Raw genomic sequence first — 21,458 nt, forward strand, 5'->3', positions numbered from 1 at the left:
GGTAGAGGCAATTGCTCATTTCGATCAAAAAACCTTTCAGAGCGGTTTCCTCCCCTTCCATTGCCCGGTGGGTTAGGTGGATACTATCGGAATCGGGAATTAATGTTCAGCTGTTCGGAGCTCACTCCACCCGAGGTGCCATGGCTTCTAAAGCAATACAAGTAGGTGGTAGACTGGAAGACATTATGAATGCGGCCGACTGGTCTTCCGAGTCGACTTTTAAAAAGTTCTACTTTAAACCAATCCACGAAGCCGCTTCTTTGGTGGTGAGTAAGCTTTGAACATGCATAATCCTCGCCTCCGGTCCTGACATAGAATGAGAAATTTGCTAGCTATCGTGAAGGAAAGTTTCAATTCCATTAAGGACACGGAGGCGAGGATTATCCCACCCGCCACGGTGGCCATGGCGCCCACCCGGAGTGAATTCATCCATTTGAGAGGTGGTATATTCAATTTCCTTTACCAGAAATGATGATTGAGGTATGCCATGTGTTTTTACCTATGTTGATACTTCAAGCTTCGTTTTGCTATGTTCTAGAAACATTAGGAATTTCGTTGGTCTGATTTTTTGATTTCTTGAGGATACAGTTGCTTATCTGTGGTTCACATTTGTTCCTAGGAGTGACTCCTGCGACTACCTAGCGACGATCCAGTTCAGTTCGCAGTGAAGACGAGGAAGAACTTCATCGCCTGGGGATATTTATACATACAGTCGGATGGCAGTGTGATTGGACATTGGTTGCCATGGGAATGGGTTTCATGGGCATTGTAGCTTTCTTTGTTGAACTTTGAACCTGCTATCAATAAAAAGTGAAGAAAGATTGTGCATAATCCTCACCTCTGTGTCCTTAATAGAATTGAAACTTTCCTTCACGATAGCTAGGAAATTTCTCATTAGTAAAACGTCTCCCTGAAGTTAGCTGCTGATGTAAATAAATATACAGGCTTGGACAGCCCCTCGTATTGTTTTAGTTCACTGCAGTTTCCCGCTTTGAGACTACAGGAGACCCGCTCTTCATAGAACACATGAGATTTGCACAAATAATAGCACTGTGGCAAGATTCGTTTGTGCATAAAAGGTGGGCGGAACTTCACCGAATCTGCTGACGTTTTTATTTTATTCCATATCCGGGGAGTAACACTCTGCAAGTTCAGCCGAACAAAATCCCTGGGGTTTGGTGTTTAAAAGGTGAAGTCAGATTTGATCCCATAGGGAGTTACAAAAATAAAGCCTAATGTTTGTCACAAAGTTTGCAATATAAAACCCATTACTATTGCATTTCTCAGAAGCTTCACCATGTTAAACTACTTTCTGTTGCAAATGGATGAAAGTCCACAATGAAAAACCACTTTCTGTTGCATTGTCAGAGTTCACATTGTAATACTCCACTGTTAGACCTGACAGCCTTAGGGTGGTCCCCCCTAACTTTTTGCCTGCCTCCCTCCACTTTTTGGACACTGTTTTTGCTGGCTTTTAGACTCTGCGCACTTTATCACTGCTAACCAGTGTTAAACTGCAAATGCTCTCTCCATGGTAACATGGTAACCTTGGATCATACCTGATTGGACTATTTAATTTACTTATAAGTCCCTAGTAATGTGCACTATATGTGCCTAGGGCCTGTAGATTAAATGCTACTGGTGGGCCTGCAGCACTGGTTGTGCCACCCACTCAAGTAGCCCCTCTACCTTGTCTCATGCATGCCATTGTAAGGCCTGTTTGTGCAGTTTCACTGTCACCTCGACTTGGTATTTAAAAATACTTGCCAAGCCTAAACCTCCCCTTTCTCCACATATAAGTCACCCCTAATGTGTGCCCTAGGTAACTCCTAGAGCACGGTGCTGTGTGGGTGAAAGGCAGGACATGTACCTGTGTAGTTTACAGGTCCTAGTAGTGTAAAACTCCTACATTCGTTTTGCACTACTGTGAGGCCTGCTCCCTTCATAGGCTAACAATTGGGGCTGCCCTCATACAGTATTGAAGTGGTAGCTGCTGATCTGAAAGGAGTAGGAAGGTCATATTTAGTATGGCCAGAATGGTAATACCAAATCCTGCTGATTGGTGAAGTTGGATTTAATATTACTATTCTAGAAGTGCCACTTTTAGAAAGTGAGCATTTCTTTGCACTTAAATCTTTCTGTGCCTTACAATCCACGTCTGGCTGGGCTTAGTTGACAGCTCCTTGTGCAGTCACTCAGACACACCCCAAACACAGGGTACTCAGCCTCACTTGCATACATCTGCATTTTGAATGGGTCTTCCTGGGCTGGGAGGGTGGAGGGCCTGCTCTCACACAAAGGTCTGCCACACCCCCTACTGGGACCCTGGCAGACAGGATTGAACTGAAAGGGGACCTAGTGTAGTTCTTAGCCACTCTTTGAAGTCTCCCCCACTTCAAAGGCACATTTGGGTATAAAACAGGGCCCCTGCCCTACCTCATCAGACACTTGCTGGAGAAGAAACCTGAACCAGAACCTGTATCCTGCCAAGAAGAACTGCCTGGCTGCCCAAAGGACTCACCTGACTTCTTTCTACAAAGGACTGCTGCCTTGCTGTTGCCCTGCTGCCTTGCTGAACTCTTGTCTGGCTGTAAAAGTGCTCTCCAAGGGCTTGGATAGAGCTTGCCTCCTGTTCCCTGAAGTCTCAGGACCAAAAAGACTTCTCTTTTTCATTTGGACTCTTCGACAACGGCGCCCGACTCCTAGAGGGGAAATCGGCGCGATGCCCGTCGTAAGAGTGAAACTTCGATGCACAGCCCCGCGGAACAACGCGCAGCCGGAAAACAAGCCGGAGAATCCACGCACAGACCCGGGACATCTGGTAATCCCCGCGACCCACAGAAAGAGACTGTCCGCGCGCCGGAAAACGACTAACGCCCTCCCCGCGTGAAAAATAACGACGCAAGTCCGTGTGTGCTGGGGAGAAATCGACGCACACACCATTTTTCCACGTATATCTTCTTCTGCGGCCCTTTGCGGAGATTTTCCACTCCAAACCAGGTACTTTGTGCTTGAAAGAGACTTTGTTTGCTTTTTAAAGACTTAAGACAATTTCTATCACTTTCCAGTGATATCTCTACAATTTCACATTGCATCTTCATTCGTTTTTGACCTACAATTATCCTGATAAATATTATATATTTTTGTAACCACTGTGTGGTGTATTTTTGTGGTGCTATAGGGTGTTATTGTATGATTTATTGCACAAATACTTTACACATTGCCTTCTAAGTTAAGCCTGACTGCTCGTGCCAAGCTACCAAAGGGTGGGCACAGAATAATCTTGGATTTTGTGTGACTTACCCTGACTAGAGTGAGGGTTCTTGCTTGGACAGAGGGTAACCTGACTGCCAACCAAAAACCCCATTTCTAACACCCACCTATTGTATTTGTCAGAAAATTCATAATGTAAAATCCCTTCCTATTGAAGTTGTCAGAGAGTTCACATCACAAAACCCCTTCCTATGGTGTTAGGCAAGGAGTTCACAAATCCTTCCTATTATATTTATCAGCCAGCTTCCGGTCTAAAACCCCTTCCTAATATATTTAAGAAATGTAGTGGCATATCTAAGATCCCCTAGCGCCTCCTTGTGCCTCATGTGCGTCATTTTTTTAACACAAATGTGGCCCAAGGAGGCTAAAAATGCCACACTATATTTACAAAGTGGCGCAATGCTTGCATTGCACCACTCTGTAACCCCTTGCTCCTCATTATGCCTGTGCCAGGCATAATGTATGCAACGGGGGCGTTCTGGCGCTAGGGGGTGCCATAAAATGGTGCAAAGGAATCTATGAGATTCCTTTGCGCCATTTTTAGCGACATTTTTTAACACCTGCTAAGTGCAGGCGTTAAACAGAGGCTCTCATTGAATACAATGGGCCTCTGGGTACCTTGCAGGATTGGCGTCATAATGTTTTATGCTAATTCTGCAAAGCGCCGGACCAACATCACAAATGATGACGCTAGTCACTCTAACTACCGCCATGGTGCTCCGTATTTTAAATACAGTGCTGCCATGGTGGTATTAGGGGTGCTAAGGGACACAAGAAAAGTGGCACTACACCAGGTGCAGCGCCACTTTTCATAAATCTGCTCCTTCGTTTGGGATGTCCCAGGGTAGGCATAGTAACTGAGCTCTAACTGCATCAAAAGAAGTATTTCTCCTTAGTTGTCCTGGAGCCACATTACCTCGGTCCCTTAAATTAAAGGCCAAGTATTTCTTTCAGAACATCTTAGGATGATGAGGCGAAACAGTCTAAGGCTGATTCAGAAAAGTGATGTGTGCTGGAAAATAGAGTATCAGCAATGCACAAAATAACAATAAATCAATGTCCAACCAATGCTTCATTAAAAACTAAAAGAAAAGAAAAAATATTGTAATGTACACACAAGTAAATACTATGCACAAAATTACAAACATGCAAGATTTCATGTAGTGTTGCCAGTTGGAAGCCATCCTGTGGGCGCCTCGCAGAACTGTTGTATCTGGGTCCTTCATACCCCATATTCTTACTGTGGGGACCAAGCATTCCTTTGAACGTATCTCTCTAAGTCTAACTAGGCAGAGCAGTCCAACGTAGACTCAGGGAGGTGTTGGGGGCTAGAAAACGCAGGACACAGAAGCTCGCAGCATTAATATTGAATAAATTAATACCCATGCAGTGCTTGTTCTTTGAATAGGAAAAGTACTTTATTGCACACACTTCTAAATACTGCCAACCATAATAACACATATTTAGAACATCCTAAGATTTCAAATTGGAGCACAGTGAAACACCACTTATAGGGGCCTTGTAGACCATGTCCCTTTAGCAATATCACTGAGGCAACTAAGCCTTTAAATGTAGTGTACCCCATGAAATATGAGGCACTGTGTGACTAACTGTGCCCTACAGTCTCTAATCACAGAACTCAGCCATGGTTCTGTATTAGCATACTGGAAAACATGAAGCTGTTCATATACAAATTTAGGCTCACAGCCCTTTTCAAGAAGTAGACAATTGTAAAAAGGGAGGAGATTTTATGTGTACATAAATCTATGAGCAGGAGTAAGGAGTGGCCGGGGACTGGGCAGTATAGGGCAGGAATGCCCTGAGAGTCTGAGAACACTCGCAGGTATAAAATGAAGTATAAAATAACGACAGAGCTGAAGTAGGAGGATCTGATGTGTTTTTCAGTTCCCATCTTGTGTGTATGAACACTTCTGGCAACCAAAGAATTGTCTTGCCACCTGCTGCCTAAACTTTCTGTGAGCTTTTCTAGGAGGCATGTGAAAATGAGATATAAAACTTTATTAGCATTAAGAACTAACTAGAGAGTTTTAGGTGCTTGCCACAAAGAATGGACAACTGCAATGAAAGGTTAAATGCACAAGCAGGGGTCTGGGTGTCCACCACACTTTTGTTATAAACTTAACACGTCTTTAGCCCATCCCTCCTTTCTAAGTCTTGTTAATTGTGGTTTGTATAAAGCCAAGTAGCTCACATGCTCTGCAAACAGAGCCTCTGTTTGCTTACTAACCTTTGCACAGCTTGGTCTGACCACCTGTCTCCTTCTGGGTGACAGAAAGTGCTAGGCCGTGGCCACATTACAGGAAGTAACAGAAAATAAGAACAAACAGCCTTGTGTTCTCATGTGTACTTATTGACTCGACTCTAGGCTTGTACAGTTTACACATACTTGAGCCTGTATTGGGTACTCACAATGCTATTAAAACATTGCTAACAATTACAATTAGTACTCTAAAGAGATGTAGTAAGGTAGTGCAAGTACTTGAGTGCATCCTCTCCACATATTAGGTTGATGGGTACATTTCTGTGAACATGAAAGAATCTTGATAGTTCATGTTTTTTCAATTGAGTTTAGTAAATCATCACCGGGCTATTGCTGTGACATGATGGGAATCTGGACAGTGCAGTGCGGCAATAGAGATATTTCTTGTCTACCAACTCAAGAATTTAGCTTGTGCTCTTTATTTTTTAGGAGAATTTCTGCTTTCCAAAAACTTCAGTATATATAATTCAAAAGTGATCAAAGTTGCTTCTTCGCTGACACATGGATCATTTCCGCTGTACAATTAATGATACCTGTGGGGTGTGTGCAGGCATGGAAGTTCTTGAGCCAACTGGTTCACTGCCACTCTTTTCAAAGCTACATTAAGACTTGACTTACCTAGAAAGACTTGTCATTGGTCTAAGCAGTTCCGCCTCTAGCCTTCCTAGTGTCAGCAACCGAGGGTTAATCTGTACATTAGCCTTGACCAATGAGGGGTTCGCTTAGTGCGTCTCCTATTACGTGAGTGGAATTATTCCCAGTGGTGCCATAAAATAAGGCAACACACAATGAGTAAACACCTTTTCTGTAACATGATTACAGCTGATTGGACCCAGAAACAACAGCAGAAATAAGACTTAAAACAAGAACTATCCAATTCCAGCACTTAGAAGAAGTGACAGGGTGCAGTGGAGCTCAAAACTGATTGGACGGCAAAGTTGCCCACTGAAATCAGAGCACTCTAGAAGCATAATCTTCAATCATGGTGGGATTCACAAAAGGAAGCACACCTACCATTTGTAATAAACGTGCTTCTCCTCTCTGTCCTCTTCTTCCTCTGGAAATCCACTCGTTCCTAGAACTGCTGTATTTTCTCTGGTTACATTTTGATCTGTTGCTTGGGAAAAAGTAGGCAGTTCTCACTTCCTATACTTTCAGAAGAGGTATAGCCCATACTAAGATTAGACGCAGGGCCTTTGTCCATACAATGCATACATCACACAATGATACAAGTACATCCTGTGTGCAAGTTTAAGATTAGTTTTATGAATACAGTACAAACTAAGGTATATCATTGTAAGTGTGTCAGGAAGTGAAAATGTCTGCATATGAGTGCATGGTCCTAAACTTTTTGTTGTGGACAGTATCGCCAAAAGTGTATACATACTGGTGTCTATTTAGCTCAGCCATAGCTTGAGATCAACAGAGCACTGAACATTATGGTGGTGTTGGGGAATGATGTAGATTTACATATTTTTAACTAATCAAATACATTTTGCATATTTGTACATAAATCGGCCAGAATCTCATGATTTTTGCACAAGCGTTGCGGCCAGGATTCAAGCCTTCGCCCTGGGTTCCAAAAGTAAATGGCTATTGCCACCCCTCTAAGATCTCCCTTGCCATCTCTGCTTGTTGGATCTATTGTGTTTCTCTTCTCCCACACAATACATAAACATGAAGTCTATATAGAGCGGAAGAGGCAAACCCTCCCCCTGCCTTCCTACCACACAAAATTCCAAACTGGCAGTTAATGCTCATAGCTGGCATCAGAAGTGATCTGCAGGTCACAAGTTCCTTGCAAAGCCAACACATCCTTAGAAGCTTTGTAAATTGTATCAATGCTGGTACTTACAATCTATAGAAATGGCAGACGTGGGGCATGAAGCACTACCTACAAATATGTTATTATTCACATATGTAGCTTTTTTACAAGACAAGAAGCTTTATTAATCATTAATAGGACATTTCCATACACCATAGTTCGTTTCCCTGGGCAGAAAGGGAGAAAAACAAAGGAAAACTATCTATACAGCATAAATAGGTGCAGTCTTTAATCAACTTCTTTTTTTGCTGCTAGATGCGTTTAAGTGGTTTGTGAAGGAGTGTTTTTCATGCAATCTGTTGCATCGTATTCTGTGATATTCTGAGCTTTGCAAACTCTAGAAGCACCTCGCTACTCGTGTTTAATTGTTTCTGAAATTAAGTACATTGAATCCTATATGTCTGTTTTATTGTTAGTAGACCTTGGCCTGCTGAGACACCAAGGCCCTCATTCTGACCTTGGCGGTCTTTTCGCAAGACCGCCGAGTTACCGCCGCGGTAAAGACCGCCGACCGCGGCGGTATGCCGCTGCGCGTATTCCGACCGCTGGGAGCGTTCTGCCGGAAAACCGCCAGCAGCCACACTGGCGGTCGGCGGGAAAGTGGAGACTGGTCAACCTCCACCGCCACGCCAGCAGAACACCGCCCCCAGAATTACGACCCACATTTCTGTGTGGCGGTCTTCTGTTGGCGGTCTTCTGTTGGCGGTCACGTCCCTATGGCTCCCGTCGCCTCCCGGAGGACCAACGCACAAGGTAAGTTGATCGTCTGTGAGGGGAGGGGGTGGGGGGGTGTTGTGTGATGTGTGCGTGCATGGGGGTGTGTAGAGGGGGTGTGTGAGTGCGTGCATGCGGGCGGGGGGTGCTGCTGTGCCTATGGGCAATGTGTGTAGTTCGGCGGGTGCGCATGTTGGCATGTATGTGTGCGGGTATGTGCCCCCGTTGTGTATGTGTGTGTGTAGGGGGTGTGCATATGTGCATGTTGGGGGTGCGTGCATGTCGGGGTGCGTGTATGTGCATGTCGGGGTGGGGGGGGCAGGGGGTTCGTACCACCTCTGGGGGGGTGGAGGGTGTGGGGGGAGGACTCGTGGGGGGTAGTGGGGGGTGGGGGAGACCCCTATCAGTGCCAGGGAAGGAATTCCCTGGCCCCGATAGTGCCTACCGCCATGGTTCGCATGGCGGTTCCCGACCGCCAAAAACCGCGGCGGTAAGCAGGGTCATGATACGGTTGGCGGTCTTGGGTCGACCGCCGGGCCGGAGTGCGCAAACTCCAGCCCGTCGGTCATGACCGCCGTGGCGGTCGGAGTGGGAAAGTGGCGGTCGATCGCGGCGGTGACCGCCGCGGTCAGAATGCCATTTTTTGGACCGCCGGTCTGTTCGCGGTCCGACCGCCGCCTCTCCGCCGACCGCCAAGGTCAGAATGAGGGCCCAAATGTCTTTGGAACTCATTGATGCCGGAGGCTGGACTCTCTATCAGTTTTCTTCGCCAAATTCGGGTCTGTTTCAAATGCTTTCTTTAAATTTAGGGTCAATTACAGATTATTCATTATGGCAAGCACTCAGAGAGAATTTTATATTTATGTTTTGTTACATGAATTTCTGAAAGAGCAAAGAACTAGGGGGCAGATGTACTAACATCAGGAATACCAAATTCCTAATTGTGATTCTGTCTGAATCGCAATTAGGAAATCAGTATTCCTAATGTATGAAACTCCTTTGGAGTTTCGTTAGCGATTTCTAGTGGGTTGCAAATAGACCTACCTCATGCATATTAACAAGGTAGGTCGCAATTTTCAGCCCATTAGAAATCACAACCATCACTGGGATGGTGTCCTGCTGACACAATGTGATTGCTTTTTAATACAGCAATCTTTATTGTTTTTTTTTTTTTTTGTTAATGCCGGCCGTCTTCCTTTAAGGAAAATGGGATGTGTGTAAAAAGAAAAACTGAAACTTTGCAGTTTCGTTTTTTTAAGAGCAGGCAGTGGTCCATGGGTCTTAAAGAGGTCCTCCTCTTAAAAAATATTATTTACATTCCCAAAGGAGAACAGAGGACTGCAAGCAAGATGTCACAAGGTTCATATCCTGGTACTAAGGTGACGTTTTTTGTGTTTTTTAAGACTACTATATATATATATTTATAATTGATTTGCAGTTCTTTTTCTGTACTAAAATCCAATTTAATTTGATACAGTGATTTTGTGTTTTTGATGGTTCAATTCCCTGAAATATACTGGTAAAGGCATTGATCGGCAAAAGGGAAGGAGACTACTCTGGTAGGAGCAGAGGCACTGAAGCAGAAAAAGATGACATATTTAGAAAGAACCTCCAAAACATTTTAACATTCCCGGTCTTTTGAAAAAGCAGTGTTAGACTTTTCATCCTTGGTGTGGTCTCCCTTAACTTTTAGCCTCTGTTTACAAGGTAGGTGGTGTGTGCTGCACTCTGATTTTGCTGATATTGTCACTCTGGGCACTTTACCACTGCTAACCAGTGCTAAAGTGCAAGTGCTCCTTTACAAAATGTGTATGTAACTGGCTTATCCATGATTGGCATATTTGATTTATTAGTAAGTCCTTAGTACAGTGCACTAGAGGTGCTCAGGGCCTGTAAATCAAATTCCACTAGTGGGCCTGTAGCACTGGTTGTGCCACCCACATAAGTAACTCTGTAATCATGTCTCAGACCTGCCACTGCAGTGTCTGTGTGTGCAGTTTTAACTATAAATATGACTTGGCAAGTGTACCCACTTGCCTGGCCTAAACCTTCCCTTTTCTTACATGTAAGACACCCCTAAGGTAGGCCCTACGTAGCCACAAGGGCCGGGTGCAGTGTATGGTTAAGGTAGGACATATAGTAATGTGTTTTAGATGTCCTGACAGTGAAATATTGCTAAATTAGTTCTTCACTGTTGCAAGGGCTGTCTCTCTCATAGGTTAGCATGGGGGCTACCTTTAAATCTGATTAAAGTGTAGATTCCCTTTGGGAGCGGATGGACATGTGGAGCTTGGGGTCTCTGAGCTCACAATTTAAAATACATCTTTTAGTAAAGTTGATTTTAAGATTGTGTGTTTGAAAATGCCACTTTTAGAAAGTGACCATTTTCTTGCTTATACCATTTCTGTGACTCTTTGTGGATTCCCTGTCTGGGTCAGTTTGACAGTTGGGCTGGTTGCACCTCACACTAGACAGTGACACAAAAGGAGATGGGGTGTAGCCTGCATATCCTGATGAGCCATCTGTGCTAGCAGTGAGGGTAGGAGTGGTCACTCACACCTGAAAGGGCTGTGCCTGCCCTCACACAATGCAGTCTCCAACCCCCTGGTGAGTGTCTGGGGCCTGGCCTGGGCAAGGAAGGATTTCACATTCAAAAGAGACTTTGCTTTGAAGTAGGCCTACTTCAAGGGAGAAATTGGGTTTAAGAAGGGCACCCAAAACCACAGACTTTAGAACACTTCTGGAAACAAGAGGAACCTCTGCCTGGAGAAGAGCTGAAGAGCTGAGGAAGAAGAGCTGCCCTGCCCGTGACTGTGCTTTGTGGAGCTATCCTGCAGTTGCTGCTTCTACCAGAGTAAGAGGGCAAAGACTGAACTTTGTGTGCCTTCCATCTTGAGAAGAACTCTCCAAGGGTTTGATTTAGAGCTTGCCTCCTGTTGTTTGAAGTCTCAGGGAGAGCAAAGACTTCTCTCTGCCAGGACCTGGAGTCTCTGTAGAGACTCCTACTCTGCCCTGTGGTGCCCAACCAGATCCTGGGACCCTGAAAGGAGAAGCTGGCAGCCTAAGAGGAGGAAATCCACACACAGAGTACCGCGCGGGGAAAAGATTGACGCGACTCCGATCTGCGGCTGAAGAAACAACATGCCGCCAGATCCACGGCTGAAAGTCGACACGCGCTGGAAACGCGACCGAAGAATCGTCGAACGGAGCTGGAGAAATGACATGCAGCATCGCTGACGGAGGCTAGGAGATCGCAAACCCGCGCTGCGTGGTTTTCGGATCGCCGTGCAGCTGGATTTCCAACGCAAGTACTGCTGGGTGTGTAAAAACAATGCAAGGCCTGCCCGGAACGGAGAGTGCTGACCGGATCGACTCATCGCTCTCCTGCAGAGAGAAGAAAGGACTCGTCCGACCCGACGAAAGGAGAAACGACACAAGGTCTCGCTTGTGAGTGAAATCGACGCATCGCAAGCCCTTTTTGATGCACACTCACCCGTGCAGGGTTATTTTTGAAGCACCCACGGTACATTTTCATGCTAACAGTGTTAGTGTGTGTTTTAAACTACATGAAGACTCTTTTTGCTTTTTAATTGATAACTTGGCTTGTGTATTGTGGATTTTTGTCGTTTTAGTCTTGTTTTGTTTAGATAAATATTTCCTATTTTTCTAAACCTGTGTTGTGTCATTTTGTAGTGTTTTTATTAAGTTACTGTGTGTGTTGGTACAAATACTTTACACCTAGCACTCTGAAGTTAAGCCTTCTGCTCTGCCAAGCTACCAAGGGGGTAAGCAGGAGTTAGCTGATGGTGATTCTCTTTTACCCTAAAGTGAGAGTCCTTGCTTGAACAGGGGGTAACCTGACTGTCAACCAAAGACCCAATTTATAACAAGCAGTATCTTCGTTATTTAAAAATATGGTAACCGATATTGGCAATTCAGTGATGAATGCTATATCCAGTTCTCGGAACCAGGGAAGAAGCAGGCATCCCCCCAAGCAGTTAGGAGAGGTGAGCAGGCAAAGTGGGAAGAGATTGATAAGAAACAAGAATTGAGTACTCCCTGGAAATTTCCTCACTAAGGAGAGTAATAGTAATTGCAGTCGTTCAATTCCAAAAGGGGAGGACAGCCTGTGATTACCATGGCAGATCCCAGACTTGGGGACGATTGTCTGTCCGAAAAAGAGAATATTTTAGGAAATGACTGATCATGATGCATACTAGAATGATGATGACAATGATGTCAATAATGTGCCAAAGAAACTAAAAACGGTTGATGAAACACAAAATGTAATTTTGGATGCTGGATGCACTCCTTTGTTTGACCCAGATTTACTGCACCATACTAACTCTCCTGAATGTTCCTCTCCGGTGTTTGTGGATGAGTGTATTAAGTCTGTGATTAGGAATGTTATTGATAGTGTGACTAGGTCCAAGTAGGGATGAATTCCACACCCCCTTTATAGCAGAAATGGCAGTCATATACTCTGTTATAGGTCCGAAAATTGACACTTTTTTATGCAGGGGAGGGAAAGATTAAAGGAGAAGACTGGATAGGGCCTGGTCTTCATGCTTTGTGGAACAGGCAAAAACATGGGTTAACCTTTAAGTTCTTTAAGTTGGGCCCAACAGGAAGTGTGTTTTTTGAAAACGCAAATGCAAGACTTTCTTATGAGAGACTTAAAGGAATGCTGATACAGGTAGTTGAAAAACTGGGAGAGTTTGCAGCCTCTGACATTGACTGTAATGATCAGGGATCTCTCTTTGGTGATGATTTCATCAGAGCGATAGGAAGATATGTAGATACCTTTGCTTCCTTGGATACAGCTCTCTCTCCTTCGGCAAGAGGGTTTGGTTCGGTATCTCTCAGGATTGGCTGATTTGAGGGTTATTTCACTGACCATGCAGCCTTCGGTGCGGCGCGAGCCGAGCGTTCGGCACAAGCCGCGCGTTCGGCTCGGGCCGCGCTTCGCGTCTTTAAGACGCGGCGCGCCCCGAGCCTTTCTTGCACCCTGCGAGGCCCCAGGGCTTACTTGGGGCCTCGCGCTGCTCTCTCCCTCCGTCTTGTTGGGGTCTCCTGACCCCTCTTACCTGTTTTGGGCTCCTTTTTCTTCTTTTTCTGTCTTTCTTCCTTTTTTGGGTCTGTTTCTTCCTCTGTCCTTTATGTCTTTTCCCCTTCCCAGGTTACCTCTGTCTTCCCAGCATTCCTCCTTCCCTATTCTCTATGGTTTCTGCTCCAGTCTATTCTATCTACTTTTCCCTATTCAAGATGGTGTCCTTTTTCTTCCTGTGGGTCACTTCCTGTTTTATGGTATTTAAGGGTGGTGTTTCTTTTCCTCTTTGCGCTGCAACACTCTCTGTCTCAGTTAGTGTCCTCGCTCCTGATTTCCTAGCCTTTGGCTCTGGATTTCGCTATTTCTGTGTTTACGTCAGTTCCTTTGATTCCTGTTCCTCTGTTCTTGTTCCAGGAATCCCCTGCGAATCTTCTGGGAGGTTTTTTCCTCTTCTTCTGAAGGGGTTTTTTCCCTCTGGCGCTACTTTCTCTCGGTCACGGTCTGTCCTTGGCGTTTCCTCGCCTACAGCACCGTGGCTACCAGAAAGAGTCGCCCCTTTTTGGGCCAAAGTCGAACTCTCAAGATCCACGCCTCAAGATCTGCAAACTCCAGGCGCAAGCAGCACGTGAGTCGTGACAGATTGCAGCGCCCAACCATCCCGACGTCTTCTAACACCATGGAAGACACTGTGGTAGCTGCTGCGGATCCGGATCAAGCTCTGCTAACTACAATTCAGCAACAAGCTCAAGAATTACAGCAACTACGCAGTGAGAATGCTGCGCTGCGACAGGCTTTGGCTTTCCGCAGTGGTGATGTCCCGACGCTCTCCGCCTCTACCCATCGTTTTTCGGGTGAACCAACCAAGCTGCGAGAGTTCCTTGATTCCTTGACAGTGTACTTCGCCTTCCGACCCACCCAATTCTCCCATGACAGAACAAAGGTGGGTTATCTCATCAGTGCCTTATCTGGTCCTGCCTTGGCCTGGGCAACCCCGATGGTATCATCTAACGATCCGGTATTGTCGGATTATTCCGCCTTTGTGAACCGCTTCAAGCTGATGTTTAGTCGTCCGGGATTGGAGGCTTCAGCAGAAGAGGCCTTATGCGATATTCATCAAGGTTCACAAGATGTCCTTCAATACATTACACGCTTTCGTCAACTAGCGGCAGAGACCACCTGGGTGGAACGTACTTTGGTGACTTTGTTTCGTAGAGGACTCAAAGAAGAAATCAAAGACGAACTAGTACATTCCACCAGAGTGGAAGATCTTCGTGGCCTGATGGATCAAGCCCTCTCCATCGAGTATCGCCTTCAGGAACGGAGAGCAGAGAAGAGAAAGAGCAGAGGGTCTTTTCAACCAAGCACCTCACGAGTTTTTCCGCATCGTTCGGAGGAACCTCGCCCTCCTGTCAGAGACACCGAAGGAGAACCCATGCAGGTGGATACAACTCGAGGCCCTCTCTCCGCTAGCGAACGAGAAGATAGACGAAAGAAGGGTTTGTGTTTATACTGCGGTTCTGCCGGCCACATACTGCGTACCTGTCCAGTACGTCCATCAAGGCCATCGGGAAACGCCGCTTCCCGTCCTCTGTAAGAAGGGAGGGGACGGGATTAGCAGCTATACCTTCCATCAGTTCTTTCAACGACAATACCACATCCTTGTTCATTTTACCAGTAATGTTACAATTACCTGATGGCCGTCAAGAGAAGACTATGGCACTACTAGATTGTGGAGCTAGTGGTATTTATATGGATAAGAAGTGGGCCACCACTCAACAAGTTCCTATACAACCTAAGGAGATTCCAGAACAAGTACACACGGTGGATGGATCTTTGATATCATCGGGTCCAGTAGATACAACTACCCTGATGCTGAATCTACAGATCAGTAACCATCAGGAACACATCTCCTTTGATCTTATAACTTCCCACAACCATACCATCATTCTTGGAATCCCGTGGTTCATCAGACATAATCCATATGTGAACTGGGCTACCCGGACGGTTTCCTTGTCTTCACAGTTCTGTCACGAGCACTGTTTTGCTTCAGACAAGTATTGGTCGCCTAAGAGGTCAATAATCACGGAGGGTACCACCGGTTCGACCATAAATACAGTCCAAGGAGTTCCTGAACACTCTTTGGATTTTCAAGATGTCTTCCAAAAACCTTCCAAACCTGTGTTACCTCCACATCGAGATTACGATTGTGCTATTCCCTTGGAACCTGGCACTATCGTTCCTTTTGGCAGGATGTATTCCCTCACGGAAACTGAAAAGGAAGTACTAAAGGAGTATCTGGATGAAAATATTCAAAGTGGTCTTATTGTTCCATCGTCTTCTCCGGCCGGGTCTCCTCTCTTTTTCGTACCCAAGAAGACGAAGGACCTTCGCCCTTGCCTGGATTTTCGAGGCCTGAATAAAATAACTATTAAAGATCGTTATCCCTTGCCTCTCATAAGGGACATTTTAGAGGCAGTCAGAGGGGCCCAACGGTTTACCAAACTAGATCTACGGGGAGCCTATCACCTCTTACGCATTAAAGAAGGAGATGAGTGGAAAACGGCCTTTAGGACTCCATTTGGTCACTTTGAATACAGGGTAATGCCTTTCGGTCTTACTAATGCCCCGGCAATCTTTCAGAGATTTATGGACTCAGTATTCTCGGATCTCCTGAATCAGACAGTTGTAATCTACCTTGATGATATTCTTATTCATTCCAGAAATCCCGAACTCCATTCTTCCCATGTCAAACAAGTCCTTCAACGACTCCGGGCACATCAACTATTTTGCAAACCCGAAAAGTGTGAGTTTGACAAGACGGAAGTCAAATATCTAGGATATCATTTAAGTACCACCGGAGTAGCCATGGATCAAGAAAAGGTACAAGCTATCCTAGATTGGCCTTCTCCATCTTCTATTAAAGAAACACAATGCTTTCTAGGATTGGCGAACTTCTATCGACAATTCATCGCAGACTTTGCAAAACAAACTAGCCATATAACTCACACTTTAAAGAAGGAAAATCTTATTAAAGGGTTTGTCTGGACTAAAGCTGCTGAAACAGCTTTTCAGGATTTAAAGAAGGCATTTACACAAGCTCCCATCTTAAGACATCCAGATACCAACAAACGATTTATTGTCGTCACCGATGCTTCTGAAAAAGCCATTGGTGCCGTCCTACTCCAACAACAAGAGGATGATGGTCTTGAACATCCTGTTTTCTATTTGTCTCATATACTCTCTATTGCAGAACAACATTACTCAGTATTGGAAAGAGAATTGTTGGCTCTGAAAACAGCTTGTATTGAATGGAGGCAGTTTCTGATGGGTTCCAAGGAACCTTTTGAAGTGAGAACAGACCATCGAAACTTACAATGTTTACGAAATTTCGTATGCCAAAATAGTCGTCAAGCTCGTTGGGTCTTCTTCTTCAGCCAGTATGATTTCTACATTACATATATTCCTGGCTCCCAAAACATTCTGGCTGATGCTCTGTCGCGTCGTTATCCAGATTGTACTCCTGTCCCAGCTCAACCCCTACTGGAACCTAGTAAGATCATTGGGGTAGCTCAGTCTTTTCTGGAGGAGGTACAACTGGAGTACCCCAATCTATCTGATGATGAAGTAGAGAACTTAAGGCCTCTTTTACATAAGAGACAAGGATACTATTATTATCACGATCTGTTATTCATCCCCACTAACAGAATGAGAGAAAAGGCATTACAAATGTGTCATGATTCACCGGTTGCTGGTCATAGAGGCATCAAGGCCACACAAGAACTGTTATCACGATTTTTCTGGTGGCCTACTTGGAAACAGGATATTGAAACATACGTTCAGGCTTGTCCCACATGCGCTCAAGTCAAGATTCCCCGAACCAGACCTGCGGGATTACTCCAGCCCTTGCCGGTTCCGCCAACTCCATGGCACACCATCTCTACTGATTTCATGTGTTCGTTACCACTCTCAGCAGGAAACCGGGTAATCATGGTCACTGTGGACTCTTTTACTAAGATGGCTCACTTCACTGCCTTGAAAAAGCTACCTACATCCCAAGAATTAAGCCAGATATTCATCGAACATATCTTCCGTCTTCATGGACTTCCTCATTCTCTTATATCTGATAGAGGACCTCAGTACATTTCCCGGTTTTGGAGGTATTTTTGTAAGACACTAAACATCGATAGAGCTCTGTCATCGGGCTTCCATCCTCAGACCAATGGACAGACCGAGCGTCTGAACCAAGGCTTAGAACAATACCTTTGTTGTTTTTGCAACTCAACTCAAAGCAACTGGAACACTTATCTCCCTATCGCTGAATTCTCTTATAATAACTCAGTCCATAGTGCCTCCAAGACCACTCCTTTTTTCTGTTCTTATGGTTTTCATCCTACCTCTTTTCCTACTTCTTCTCTGTCTCCCACTCCCTTGCCCGCTATTACTCATTTTTCCAAACGTCTTCTACAAATCCATAGACTGATTCGTTCTAATCTCTTACACACCAAGAGATATATGAAGAAAGTAGCAGACAAGAAACGTAGGGCCACTCCGGACTACCATCCACAGGATAAAGTTTGGCTTTCTTCTAAATTCTTACCCTCACGTCTTTCTCAGAACAAATTCACACCTCGCTATTACGGGCCTTTCCGTATTCTCCAGTTGCTTAATCCTGTCACTGTCCGTCTTCACTTGCCTCACACATGGAAGATTCATCCAGTCTTCCATGTCTCCCAACTCAAACCTTATGTACCAGATCCGTATTCCCGTCAGTTTTCCTGTCCTCCTCCTGTCTTAGTGGATGATGTTCCTGAATATGAGGTTCAGGAGATTTGTGACTCTCGTCTTTTTCACACCCGTCTGCAGTATCTGATTCATTGGAAGGGTTATCCTCTCAGTGAGTGTTCTTGGGAAGATGCGTCTTCTGTTCATGCTCCTCTTCTGACTCAGCGCTTTCACCGTTTATTTCCTTTCAAACCAGGGCCTTCGGGAGGGGGGCCTACTGTCGCGCCGCACCGCGCGAGCCGAGCGTTCGGCACAAGCCGTGCGTTCGGCACAAGCCGCGCGTTCGGCTCGGGCCGCGCTTCGCATCTTTAAGACGCGGCGCGCCCGAGCCTTTCTTGCACCCTGCGAGGCCCCAGGGCTTACTTGGGGCCTCGCGCTGCTCTCTCCCTCCGTCTTGTTGGGGTCTCCTGACCCCTCTTACCTGTTTTGGGCTCCTTTTTCTTCTTTTTCTGTCTTTCTTCCTTTTTTGGGTCTGTTTCTTCCTCTGTCCTTTATGTCTTTTCCCCTTCCCAGGTTACCTCTGTCTTCCCAGCATTCCTCCTTCCCTATTCTCTATGGTTTCTGCTCCAGTCTATTCTATCTACTTTTCCCTATTCAAGATGGTGTCCTTTTTCTTCCTGTGGGTCACTTCCTGTTTTATGGTATTTAAGGGTGGTGTTTCTTTTCCTCTTTGCGCTGCAACACTCTCTGTCTCAGTTAGTGTCCTCGCTCCTGATTTCCTAGCCTTTGGCTCTGGATTTCGCTATTTCTGTGTTTACGTCAGTTCCTTTGATTCCTGTTCCTCTGTTCTTGTTCCAGGAATCCCCTGCGAATCTTCTGGGAGGTTTTTTCCTCTTCTTCTGAAGGGGTTTTTTCCCTCTGGCGCTACTTTCTCTCGGTCACGGTCTGTCCTTGGCGTTTCCTCGCCTACAGCACCGTGGCTACCAGAAAGAGTCGCCCCTTTTTGGGCCAAAGTCGAACTCTCAAGATCCACGCCTCAAGATCTGCAAACTCCAGGCGCAAGCAGCACGTGAGTCGTGACATCTTTATACCCTGCTTCTAACATCAGCAATACTGACATTCCTGACTAATGTTTCTTCCCACAGAGAAGAAGGACAGGATGTGTTATCACCAAGAGAAGACAAGTGTGGGGAGGGGAAATCCAAGGTAAGCATTCTCTCCTCTCTCTTTTATAAAAGTGGAGGGTAAGGTGGCCCTTTTTATGAAAACAGGGATACAATTTCAAATGGTCCTTTGGTTTTACAGACACTCCAAGGATACTGAATACATTTCCATTCAACTCCAGGACAAAATTGTTTTCTCACCCCAATACTGTTTTCCCTAGAGATAATGGATTTAATTGCACTGGAGGCAGAGGCACTATTTCTAGTGCAGATAAGGAACAAGAAGTTCTGACTAGTGATATATTTCAGGGCTCGCAGACAATATGTACTTTACTGTCTTTTCAAGATGGAGACAATAATCAGTCTTAGGTGCATTCTCCTTTCAGGAGATTGAATGATATGTTTAGATCTGAAGGATGTTTATCAAACAGTTTCAACTTATCACTGTCACAAGAAATATCTATAATTTATTTGGCAGATGCACATGTTCAAGTTCATGTTTCTACCATTTGGCCTATCCTCCACTCCTTGGTGCTTCACCAAAATGTTGAAACTTATTAAAGGGACTTTGAGCCCAAGGGCCGAGGATGATGGCATGCCTTGATGATATGATATGTTTGGGGCACAAAAAAGATCTTGTGGGGTGAAATTGAAGGAATTTAGTAATTCCAGGTGGAATTAATCATCACTGGAACTGTCTACTTGCCCAACGTATCCCTGATAGCTTCTTTTACCTCTAATAAGGTGGTCTCTGATTGGTCAAGTGAGGTACAGTATTTAAAACGACTATGTGCGTAATAATACTCTCAAGAAAGGTGCAAGGTCATTTAATTTGGCTCCACCCCCTTCTTAATTGGCTGCTGTAAGCCACAGAGGCAGTTGATATGGCTAATACAATCTCTGTTCTTCTCTGTTGTCCTGCCCCTTCTCACTGCCTGAAGCCGGGAAACTTTCCTGGGTTCTCTTTTTTCACTGCTCTGAAGATCCTACTGGTTGTGTGAGGGGCTAAGGCTTCCAGTAGGTACGATGTGATTAATACAGTGCTACAGATTATGTAGCAACACCGGGCAGATGTTGAAATTAGACCACATGTTTTGAGAAGTTGTTTGCCATTAGATACCGGCCTGGGTTTGAACCTTGGACCTGCGGAGCTGTATTGGTGCAGCAGTGCACAAGGGGGGCTGAGGGTGGACAAGCTGACACAGGCCTGGACACTGCATTGACCTACTGGCAAGGGGCAGTGAGATTCTATAAGGGTGCAGTGCCAACCCAGACAATGAAAGATAATATGGACACAATGTCCACCAACCTCCCCAAGCAATGAGCATCTCAGAACACCTTAAGAGACCTCCAGGAGAACCATGGCAGTAATCAGCCCAGATACAACAGCATAAACAGTTGCAGGGCACAGTGTGCTAGCACACGCTAAGTACATAGTGTCAGCAGGCATACCAGCACCACTCTACACAGTGCACAGGTGTAGTAAAGTCCTCCTTTTGCCCTGGTCACCCCAAAACTTTTTGGACAGATACTGGTGGTTACTGACTCTTGGCTGTGCCCTGGGTACTGCTTACCAGTCCCAGGGCCAGTGCTCTGTGTAAAGTGGACATGCAAATTAGGCTAATTATAATTGGCAATATTAACTTACCCATAAGTCCCTTGTATATGGTAGGGCATGTAGGTTTAGGGACCTCAGCATAGGTAGTTCACTCATAGGTGCACTGCTGAGGTGCCCAGTGTCATTGTAAAAGCAGGCCTGCCTTGCTGGCTGCTTTTAAATTAAAGTTACATGCAAATTCGACTTTGGAATTAAAAGTACTTCCAAAGTCTTAAACTACTTTTTTGTACATTTAAGTCACCCTTATGGTGTACCCTATGTGCCCCTACGGTTGGGTGCCATGTAACTATAAGCAGGGACCTTATAAAAATAGTTTTATAAGCCCTGGTAAGGTAAAATAGCCAAATTCGTTTTCCCTCATTGTAGGGAATGGCCTCTATAGGCTAGAATAGGGAGACTTTATTTAATTTATAAAGTCCCCTTAAGTGACAGATACCTCAAGTTTGGTATTAAATTAATTGTTATAATAAATCCCACAACTTACAATTGTTGTATTTAATATAACTTGTTCAGGTAACAAGTTTTAAACTTTCCCTAAAAAGTTGCCAACTTCAGCCCTGGAGTGTTTTGTTGCTATGCTCTGATTGGCCGCCTTGATGAGGTGTGAAGTGGCCTGGGCTCAACACAAAGAGATGTGCCTGGGCGAGGAGATCTTCTCTCAGCATATGGGGAAGCAGGAAGGGGGGAGGGCTGCCAAACTGGTCTTCAAAGGCAGGGAAGGACATTTGCAGCAACCCAGCACCTCCCTCACATCCTGCAAATCCAGACAATTAGGTTCCGCCTTAATTAGATTAGGAGAGGGCAGAAGATAG

The sequence above is a fragment of the Pleurodeles waltl genome, chromosome 3_2, assembly GCF_031143425.1.
Source record: "Pleurodeles waltl isolate 20211129_DDA chromosome 3_2, aPleWal1.hap1.20221129, whole genome shotgun sequence".
NCBI classification, from domain to species: Eukaryota; Metazoa; Chordata; class Amphibia; order Caudata; family Salamandridae; genus Pleurodeles; species Pleurodeles waltl.